This window comes from Oryza sativa, chromosome 2 (assembly GCF_034140825.1).
Source record: "Oryza sativa Japonica Group chromosome 2, ASM3414082v1".
Taxonomy (NCBI): domain Eukaryota; kingdom Viridiplantae; phylum Streptophyta; class Magnoliopsida; order Poales; family Poaceae; genus Oryza; species Oryza sativa.
The window spans coordinates 245,103-256,403 of record NC_089036.1 but is presented as its reverse complement, the minus strand read 5'-3'; positions in this window follow the sequence as shown (position 1 = coordinate 256,403).

Genomic DNA, 11,301 nt, shown 5'->3' with positions numbered 1-11,301 from the left:
ACACAAGGAATTTATCGCGGCGGTTCAAGAACAACTCATGGGATTCATCAACGAAGAAATCCTTGATCCCAAGGGTGAATTCTACTACGACGGAAACACAATTCACCGGTCCTTAGCTTCTGAGCTAGCAGCGAGTACTACTACGTCGAAATCGTAGCTAGCTAGGACATATAATGGATTGTAATTAATACATGACTACATATGTTTCTATATGCATGTGTACACATTTTCTATAATGTAAATATATTTTGTTCATATATATATCTATATACATATGCATTTGCATAACATATATATGTATAAATACATATATATATGTATGCATATATATGCATGGTATATATATATATATATAAACCATGCAGCAACAGGGGCATGCAAAAAAAAAAAAGGTCAGCTCTATCTTTAGTCCCGGTTGGTAACACCAACCGGGACTAAAGATTGATCTTTACTCCCGGTTATTTCATCCGGGACTAAAGATAGCGATCTTTAGTCCCGGATTGGTACTCCCGGTTTGGAAACCGGGACTAAAGGGGGGTTACGAACCGGGACTACAAAGGGTTTCTCCACCAGTGGGTAGAGTTCGATATTTTGAGTTACATCGGACGTCCGGGCGGTAATCTCCTCCAGAAAATCGGTTTAAATAAACCATGCATGCATGAATGTTGGTTAATTCCGTCGTACTGAAATAAACAACGTTGGTGGTCGTCGGCGGCAGAGCAGAGGCTGCTAGCTGGTGGCGGTGGCCTTCACACGGACTCGCCGCCGACGGCCGGGATGACACGAAATATTGGATTGATCAGTTTCCAGCTAACTATATTAATTTCATCTGACCTTATATTATTCAACACAAAATTGGTTTTGGAGCTATGCATGGTCGAATCGATCTACTGCTAACAGCAAGGTGTGTGTTTAATTGCGTCAGTGGGACACATCCGTGCAAACCGTTGCAGCAGTGCTATATAGCTCAAATCAAATTAAATCTATGAAATGGTCGTGGTCGGATTCATCTAGTAATTTAACACACGGGACGGCACTTCCTTCCCCTGTTCAAAATTCACAATTAAATTCAGACCACATTAATCCGAACATTATGCAAGATACTTTGTAGCTACAAACAAAGTACGTACAGACAAATAAAATTAACAATGCATTTTGTGTGTACATGAAACGCTCAAGCAGTGTCTTGTATGATGCCTTCGCTGCTCACTGATATAATACTCCCTCCGTCCCTAAATATTTCACGCCGTTAACTTTTTTTAAATATGTTTGACCATTCGTCTTATTCAAAAACTTTTGTGAAATATGTAAAACTATATGTATATATAAAAGTATATTTAACAATAAATCAAATGATAGGAAAAGAATTAATAATTACTTAAATTTTTTGAATAAGACGAACGGTCTAATATGTTTAAAAAAGTCAATGGCGTCAAATATTTAGGGACAAAGGGAGTAATAGCGTACACACATAATAGCAGACATCATTCGCCTAATTGTACTTTTTTTAAAGAATGCCTAATTGTACTAACTAACCTCGATGGACGCATGGGGCAGCATCATTTTTCTTTAAAACATCTTGCACCATTTAAAACTTTGTTATACGGTTTATACTATATCACAAATAAACTAGTAATCCGCTCCACATGATACCTGAGGGCGACAAACATCAACCTTCACCAGCGCCGCCACCCCATCCATCCAGGGGGCCATGGCGTCCGGGTGGTATCTCGTCGTTGCCGGGCTAGCTACCATGGCTGCATGGGCACGGGGCAACTTCGACGCGGTTGTGACGATGGGGTGTGTCGGGGATGGCCTCGACAGTGAGCTTCTGCTTCTACGACACCATTGGACCTATGCACCGTCTTCGCCACTGCAACCGCCGGCGGTAGTTGTGATGGGATTTTCTTCTCTGCCCAACACCACGACGTGCCAGATCGACACCAGGTATGGTTTGCAATCCAAGCGAGATCAAACAAGGGAGATTTGAAGTGCGTTGTGGCACCCTCCCATCTAGTTGAGCCAACGAGTTCCATTCTCATAATATATCAGGCAAGACACTGTGATATATTCGTCCGTAGTTTTTCCTTTTTCCAAGATTTCGGCTTGACGATGACTTGACTTCTTCCATTAGCTCGGTGGTGGTGGGTAGAGGAGGCTTGCACTTTGTCCATATTGGCTGCACATCGTAGATCATGCTCATTTCATCCAGACGGTGGCACAAAGTAGTGACAATGACTCCGGGATGAAAACTCTTATCTAGTTTATCTATATTCAATGTCAATGCTTGTTTGTTATTTTTTTATTGAAGGTGTCATCTCGGGCTTTGGATGAAAATATCGTCTTGTTCCGATGGCAATGGCACACAAATGTTAGGACCTTCTTAGAGGTGTTGTTTTTTTACTAGATGCTTAGGATTCTACCGGTATAAGATAACATAATATGTTTATGTTTGGCTTTGGTTTCTTTTGTCCTAGGTTGTGAGTTTCTCTGGTCGATGTAGAAGTTAGGTGTAATTTCATTTCTAACGAAATTCTTCTCATTATTAAAAAAATATGATGTTGATTTTTAAGGTATTTTTGATCATTAACCTTATTAAAAATATGTAATTGTTACTTATTTTGATACGACTTTACTAATGAATACTTATATATTTGTTCATGTCCGTGGAAAAAAAATAAAATGTTAAATATATGTCAAAAGGTTAACAAAATTATATATTAGAAAATGAAGGTAGAGGTAGTAAATGGCACGAAGTACATATATTCGATAGGTGACGTAACTACCACAGTAACGTAATTTCGATAGGTACTGTGTGCACTGAAACTTTTCGAACACATGTAGAGTAGCTAGTACTATACACTATGCGATGAAGATTTAAAAAACAGTAGATAAAATACTGTGCAAATGGATTTATTAACCTGTACATGTCGGGACGAATGGCAATTAATTAATTAATTAACGGCGTACATATACGAGTATGTAGCAGGGAATTAATCAAAACTAGTGTAAACGAAAAAGAAAAGAAAAACACTAGCTAGCTAGTGATCCAAATCTGCCAATGTACGTGCGTCCATGCGTGCGTAGGGGCCAGCTATGGTTTTTGTTTGGAGACATTTGGCGTACTTTGATTTAAAGGAAACACATAAAAATTTTAGAGAATTTTAATCATATAGAAAAATTTTATATAAATTTTATATGGAATGGACAATACTATAAAGATTTTGAAAAAAATTTAGCAATAGTTTCAACCTTTTGAGAATCTTTCCTTTGAGTCGATCTATCTATCTCATCCGATTCCTACAATTTTTCCCGCGGTCCAATCAAATTCCTATGTTTTTCCTATATTTTCCACTTACATTACTATTAAAAATCATGTGTTTTTATATTCCTTCCTTTTCCTATTCGTACGATTCAAAGTAACCCTAAGCTGCAATAGGTAGCTAGCCAACATTGCCTATTGCACGCGACATACTCCTATTTTAAAATAAAAACATTCTTAGTATTCATACAATAATAAATCTCTCTTCGTTTAATTTCTTATTACATTCGATAACAATCATCTCTTAACTTTTCATCTACTTTGTTATCTCGAGTGTTTATTTTTCCATATCAGTTGGCTAAAACTTTAAATATATCTATATTTTAAAACGGGAGAAGTAGCTGGGACAGCTAGCAAGAGCATAGAGATAGAGGGGAGGAGGGGACAGCAGTGCAATGTGGCAATGTATTGCTACTGTCCAATGCAGGAGGACAATGGTCGGGGTGGAGCAGCATGTACTCCTACACTTGATTTTATTATTGTCCGGACTCCGGACGGTCCAGCAGGTCCATGCGTGAGCGTCCTCCTCCCCATAGCTTCTTCCGATCCCTTCCTCGCTCGATCGATCCTGAAATATCGGATCACGGGTATATTAATATATCTACTACTTTCATCCATGTATATATGTGTATCGATCCTGACACACATCACTACTACAAAATCGGTATTCATTAGAGGTAAAAATGGGTTTAAGTTAGCTGGCAATTTGCGGCGCCGTCAGCAACCGAAGACCAGTGAAAACCATTTTATAATTAAGTCGTGTACGTGTGTTACGTATGCATCATGTATCAATTTTTAATTGTCTAAGCTGGTATATATTTTACAAAAGTGCAATAATAAAATTGATGGTCACAAATATAACGCTTAAAGTTAAATTAGGTAAACTATATGTGGACACGAGACGCGTCCATGAAAGTGCAGAAAGCAAGTTACTATGGTAAAGCAAACAACGTATTCCCTTCATCATCTTATAATATAAGAACGAAATCTGAATAGAGATAAATAGAACACATTCTACTAATATATGTTTCGAGACGGGGGGATGGGAGTACTGCCTAAGAAACCATCACATGGCTAAAATGTACTAGTGTGATAATTTGAGACGGGCTCCATATACAGTTATACGTAGACGGCTGTATAGCCCATAGTGTCGCGTAGATTAGTCTCGAAGGACAGGATCAACCTATCTCCATATATAACACTTTTTTGTATAATTAACTCTGTTATATGAAATGATAATTGAAAAATAAGCAAGGTCAACATGGGTAGACTTCAATTCAATATATAGCTATACTAATGCGGCTTTAGGATAAACTAATAATCCATCCGACAGCGTAGCTCCAAAGGAAAAAGGCCAGGTTGCCGGCGGGGCAACGTATGATTGTATTGAACGCAAGTTAACTTGCATGGTTTGTGTGATAGTACATAGGAGGGCACAGGCATATGTGAACGAATTACTGTTTTGAAACGAACTAGCTACGCCATTTTGTTTTGAAAACGTATGGAGTAATTATTAATAATTGAAATGGAGTCGAGGCGAAATTTGTATATGACCATCGACATCGATCGAAAATGGATCGAGATCGGGGGTATAGGAATGAGCAAACAAAATGACAATGAACAGTGAATTAGGCTAGCAATGCAGTGCAGAGGAGGGATGGGGTGACGTACAGTGGGCCCGGGTGGGGGATTGACAGTAACGGGTCAGGGCTGTCGGTGGGCCTGGGGTGGGCCAAACTCACCTTCAAGCCCACTGGGCCCCACCCACAATAGTATCGATCCTCCTCACTGTAGCAATTTTTGTCACTTGTGCATGCCGTCGTCCTCTCCATCTGCCCCCCACTCCTTCCTTTTCTTTTCCTTTCCATCCATTTCCCCCTCTCTTTTTTTCCAGATACATATACAACACGTATATACATTATTGATATAAATGTGTACGTACACATTTATCTGCATACGGTGCATTTGTACACATTACATACATCATACATGGTATTTGCACACTATACGCTAGCTGTTCGAGAAAACTATACTCATATATATGCATAAAAACTGACTTGCTAATTGTCGTAGCTAATACTTATATTGAATCAATTATGCATCAAGTCCATACATGTATATATATGCATGCATGCAAATTTGGTCGGCTCAATTTGCATCATCAGGTGTACTTGCTGCGTACATGCATGTATATAATACTCTATATATAGAGATGACTGATCGACCTGCATTGGTCATCAGGCATTTAATTAAATTGTCGAGACAAGCTAGCAAAATTAAGGCAGTGGTTACCAACTACAGTATACTTACGTACTACACGCACACAGAATGCATGCGATATATATATATATACTTATATGCACGACAATGTGCTTTGATTAATTTCTAGAGGCATTAATTACCCATGCATATATAGATGCATGATATATCGTCGAGGCTGCGCAGGCCAGAAAATATATAGTACTACTAAAGAAACAAACACAGATCTATCTAGCTAGATTGAACGCAAGCAGCAGTACATGCCCCATCGTGTTCTATCCATGTATTTATATCTAGTACAGTGATATATATCCATCTAGCAACTATAATAGCGTTACATTAATATTCATTAATTAATTCATCCATGTGTTATATACCTGCATGACTTGCAGCTGAATCAACATTTTCCCACCAGTTATTACTTGCAGTTTGCACAATATATAATGAGCTAATTAATCCATCGATCATAGGACAGAGAAACAGAATACGCTGAGATGATATCACTAGCTAGTATGCACTCGCTAGCCAGCTACATACACGTACTGTAAGTCTGTATATGCATTGCTCTTCTTGGACAGTTTTTTTTTCCACGATGACTGAGAGAGGTAATCCGAATGTTGTTAAGATATAAGATAAAATGTTTATAAAAAAGTTTTTCATCAAAAGTCCGATGTCAACACTGGTGGAGAAAGGGGCTTTACTCCCGGTTGGGAACCCCCATATAGTCTCGGTTATACAACCGGGACTACGAATACGGGACTAAAAATACCCATCTTTAGTCCCGGGTGAAATAACTGGGACTAAAAATCTATCTTTAGTCCTAGTTGGTGTTACCAACCGGGACTAAAGATGGTTGAGCCACGTGACTGACGCAGGCATCTTTAGTCCCGGTTGATCTTACCAACCGGGACTAAAGACTTTTTTTCCTCCTTCGGTTCTTTCTCTTTTATTTTTTTTTCAGTTTTTTCCTTCATTCATATCGATTCATTCACAGTAAACATATTCATTCACAACATCACAAATACATTCACACAGATTCATTCACAACATATACATTCACAAAACCATTCACATAAACATTCGCAAACACATTCACAAATCAACATTCAGAAATCAACATCCACAAATCATCAAAAAAGAAAAGAAAAAATCATCCACAGATCTGGGCCCGGGAGGGGAGTGCGAGGCCGGCCTCCATCCTACTGCCCCTTGCCCGGCCGGCCTCCCATCCCGCCGCCACCGGCCGGACTCCATTCCACCGCCCCGCGCCCGGCCGGTGCCGGCCAGCCTCTCATCCCGCCACCTCACGCCGGGCCGCCACCGGTCGGCCTTCATCTCGCTGCTGCTTCCGTCGCCACCCGCCGGAGGGGAGGGGAGGGGAGGAGGAGAGGATGAGTGGGGGAGAGGAGAGAAGGAGAGGATCCTCGGCGCGTAAGATGGCGAGGAGAAGGGGATCGGAGGAGAGGAGAAGAATAGATAGAGTGTGAGGAGAGGAGGAGATATTTATCTCGATCCGAGTCACGCGTACGCCTCGATCTCTCCGTGCATGCCGATCTTTTTTCCCGGTTGGTGTTACCAACCGGGACTAAAGATATTAGAGGGGTCTGATATCACCTATCCTTTTTTGAACCGGCACTAAAAATGATCTTTAGTCAACCAACCGGGACTAAAGATCAAAAAGTAGCTCTAACCTTTTCAACCGGGACTAAAGATAATCTTTAGTCTTGGTTTTTATTGCAATCGGGACTATTGTGGAATTTGGTCGACCGACCAAAGATGGTTTCTCCACCAGTGCAAAGAAAGGATGTGCATCAGAGTGCACATCTCAAAACCACACGCCAACCATACACACACAAGCACTAAACCAGCCAATCATCGTCGAGCCTACTACAACAACACCACATAGAGAAGACTCAAAAAAACGATGCCTCCGTGAAGGATGCGATGCCAAAAGATGACATTGTTATCCATTAAAGAAACTGGAGGCCAAGGATAGCTTGGACTTAGCTGTAAGATCAATGTGTGTTTTGATTCTTATTCTATGATGAACAATTGGTATATGTGATTATTGGTTTTGATATTTGGAATTTATTCACGAAGTAGTTTTGGAGATTGACGGAGCGTGGGGCTCCTCACCGGGAGACCGCGCAGGCCCCCCTTTGCCGGTTCGGCCGGGGACTCAGGGAGAGATTCTAAGCTCTCTGTATGTGGAAGGCTCGCGAGACAGGAAACACACAAGACACGGGCGATGTATACAGGTTCAGGCCGCTGAGAAGCGTAATACCCTACTCCTGTGTTTTGGGAGATCTGTGTATGAAGGAGCTACAAAGTATCAGCCAGCCTCTCCCTTGTTCTGGGTTTCTAATCTGGAAAAGTCCAGTCCCCCCTCTCTGTGGGCAAGGTCCTCCTTTTATATCTTAAGGGGATACCACATGCACCATTTCTCTCTTTTTTGTGGGGACTTACCCCCCCCCCCCCTTTTCATAAATGGACGGAGATTTGTATAGTTGCCGTCCGAGTCACCTTCTGATGAGACGGCCCACAACTACCTCCACTTTCGCCGGGAGCAGGTGCGACGTGGAATCGTGGCTGTTTGCTGACGACATGACCGGTATCAGACCAGTCACGTCGGTCATTCTTGTCCACCACGTGTCAGCTTAGCAATCTACATGCTCGCCCTTCTTCACACAACATCTTGCCTGTAATGGTTAGGATGAAGCCTGGCATATATCTGACCAGGACTAACGTGCCATCTCTGGGAGGTAACACGCTAGCTCCAGCTGGGGACGAGCGCCTAGAAGCCCTCGTCCTGACGGGATGGGGCGAGGCGTGCGTCAGATCGCCTGTCGCCACCTAACCCGCGATCTGACCGGTCTGTGACTGGTCACAGACCGGATAAACGAGTGCACTGCACTGCGTTACATGCGGCGTGACACGCTCAGCCAAACCGCAATAAATGTGGTTAGGTGAGCCCCACTGTGCTCACCTAACCCATACACGCGGAGCAAAAACCCACGAGGGGTCGGGGCGCCTCGGCCCTCGGGGCCGAGGGGGGTGCGGCCCGACCCCCTCGGGGGGACTAAGAGGAGGGCGAACGCATCACCCTCGGGCCCGACGTCCCTCGGGGGTACCAGGCCACGTGTGCGATTGTGTCTGCCTCAAACCTCTAGTCATGATACTCCTGATCCCATGTCACCGACAGTAGCCCCCGGCGTTATGCCAGGGCGATCGCCCTCTTTAAGGGAAACGGTCGGGCATGACGCCACTCCTAAGACCTGGTGACAGGTGGGACCGGTCTCCACAATTGGGCAGAAACTCAACGGTCACAAACCACGCACATCGGCAATGGTAACTCGGCTGTCAACAATGAGCGGTCTCTTCAAGACTGCCACATTACTTGAGTAGCACACAAATCTGGACATGGCGATTCGTTTCGTCTGAAGATATGGTAACGTCGCTTCGGTCGGCGAGCGTAATTAACGCGCGCACGATATGATCTATCTCGACTGCCACAACCGCATACCCACCTCATGCGCCGCAAGCGGGCGAATGGGATTAGTGGAAGCGTGGGCGCGAGAAACGAGGGGGCGAAATAGTGGGAGCGAGAAGCGAGGTGCCGGGCACAGCGTTGGCAAGAGTATAAAGGCACTGAGGAAGGGATCTGTTTCCTTCCTTTCGCCATTATTCCCCTTGTCTTCGCCGCTTGCGCCCTAACTCCTTCTTTCCTGTGCCCTACCTTCGCCACACGCGCTCGCTCTTAATCTTCTCTTCCTCCGGCGCCATGGCACGGGGTTCCGCTCTGCTCGATGGTAGCGTGCTGCCGCCTTCCCGTATCGTGAGCGAGAGGCAGGCTGGGCTGTCGCGCCGCTTCATGCCGGAATCTGCCACCGGCCGGGAGATAGTCACGCTGGGCGAGGGACGCCCGGCGCCAGACTACCCGGGGCGGTCCGTCTTCTTTCTCCCCTTTGCAATGGCAGGGCTGGTTCCACCATTTTCTTCTTTCTTCATGGATGTTCTGGAGTTCTACGATCTCCAGATGGCGCACCTCACCCCCAACGCGGTGATGACATTGGCCATCTTCGCGCATCTGTGCGAGATGTTCATTGGGGTGCGCCCATCTCTTCGGCTGTTCCGGTGGTTCTTCACCGTGCAGTCGGTGTCGCCGCCATCGGTAGTCGGTGGCTGCTACTTCCAGCCACGGGGGCCGGTGCTGAACCGCTACATCCCCTGCGCCCTCCGCAAGAAGTGGGACGACTAGAAGAGCGACTGGTTCTACACTCCCCTCGCCGACGAAGCGCGCCTCCGACTTCCGAGCCAGCCCCCGGCGCAGGCCTCCAGCTGGCGGGCGCCGGTAGATCTGGGGGATGGCTATGACGCCGTCCTCGACCGCCTGGCGGGCCTGCGATCCCAGGGGCTCACAGGGGCCATGGTGTACGGCGACTACCTCCGTCGTCGGATTGCGCCGCTCCAGCGACGCGCTCGGGGCGCCTGGGAGTACACCGGGTCCGAAGACTTCACGAGGACCCACCAGGGAGTGAGATGGGACTGGGCTCCTGAGGACTTCAAGATATTGGTCCAACGGGTGCTGAATCTCAACTCCGTAGAGGCGGCCCTCATTCCCCAAGGAATCCTCCCCCTCTGCAGCGATCCAGACCGCGCCTCCATCCTGACCATTATGATGGCGGTCGGGGCCTCAGAGGAGCGAGCTCCAAAGGGCCACGACGGCGCAGGCGGGAGCCGCAGGGGGGAACAATCTACCCCGAGAGGGGGTCGTGCTTCTGGGTCCCGCGACAGGGGCCCGGGGAGCAGCCGCCCTGCCGACGCCCGGGGGAAGAGGAAGCAGGGAGGAACACCTCCCCCATCTCCTCCCCGAGGGGGCGGGGCGGCGCGTGCCAGTAACAGGCGCCCGGAGGGGGCCGCGCCAACATCGCAGCCCGAGGGGGAGCGCAAGAAGAAGCGGCCCCGTAAGATGGGGGAGACAGAACCATCTCGGGGAAACCTCATTTCCCCTCCAAAGTGGTCGTTTAACCGACCCCCTCGCAGGTTCGTCTCTCACCCATCGTGGCTGTATTCATTCTCTCAACGCGAGTTTTCACTCACCCATCTTGTTCGTCTTCTGGTTTTTTCTTTTGTTTCAGCGAGATCCCGTCGCGTCCCTCCCGCCATTCCAAGTCCGGCCAGTCTGAGGCCGAGGATCCGGCGGCCGCAGAGGCCCTCAGGCGGGAATCTGACCGGCGAGAGGCCGCGGATCGCCTACGGGAAGCCGAGGAGGCCGCCCAGGAGGCCGCCCGGGCTCGCCAGGCCGAGGAAACCGCTCGGGAGGAGGCCGGATTTCGCCAGGACGAGGCGATGGCGACTTCCGAGGCAGCTCGCGACGAGGCCGCGGGCGCGTCGCTTGGGCCCACTCCCTCAGGCGACACTCAGGCGACAACTTCCGGGGCAGCTGGCGACGAGGCCGCGGGCGCGTCGCTTGGGCCTACTCCCTCGGGCGACGCTCAGGACCAACCGGGTCCGGGGGACATCCCCGAGTCCGGCACTTCCATCGGCGGCCCGAGCCGCGTGGCATCCTCTCCAAGGCGGCTCTTCCCCACGCCTTCTATCGCCCTACTGAACGCAGAGCCCCTTCTGCAGGCCTTGGCCGCCGCAAACACCACGGTGTTGGATGGGTTAAGTGCCCAGGTGGAGGTCCTGCAGGCAGAGCGGGCGGAGCTCGACGCCGC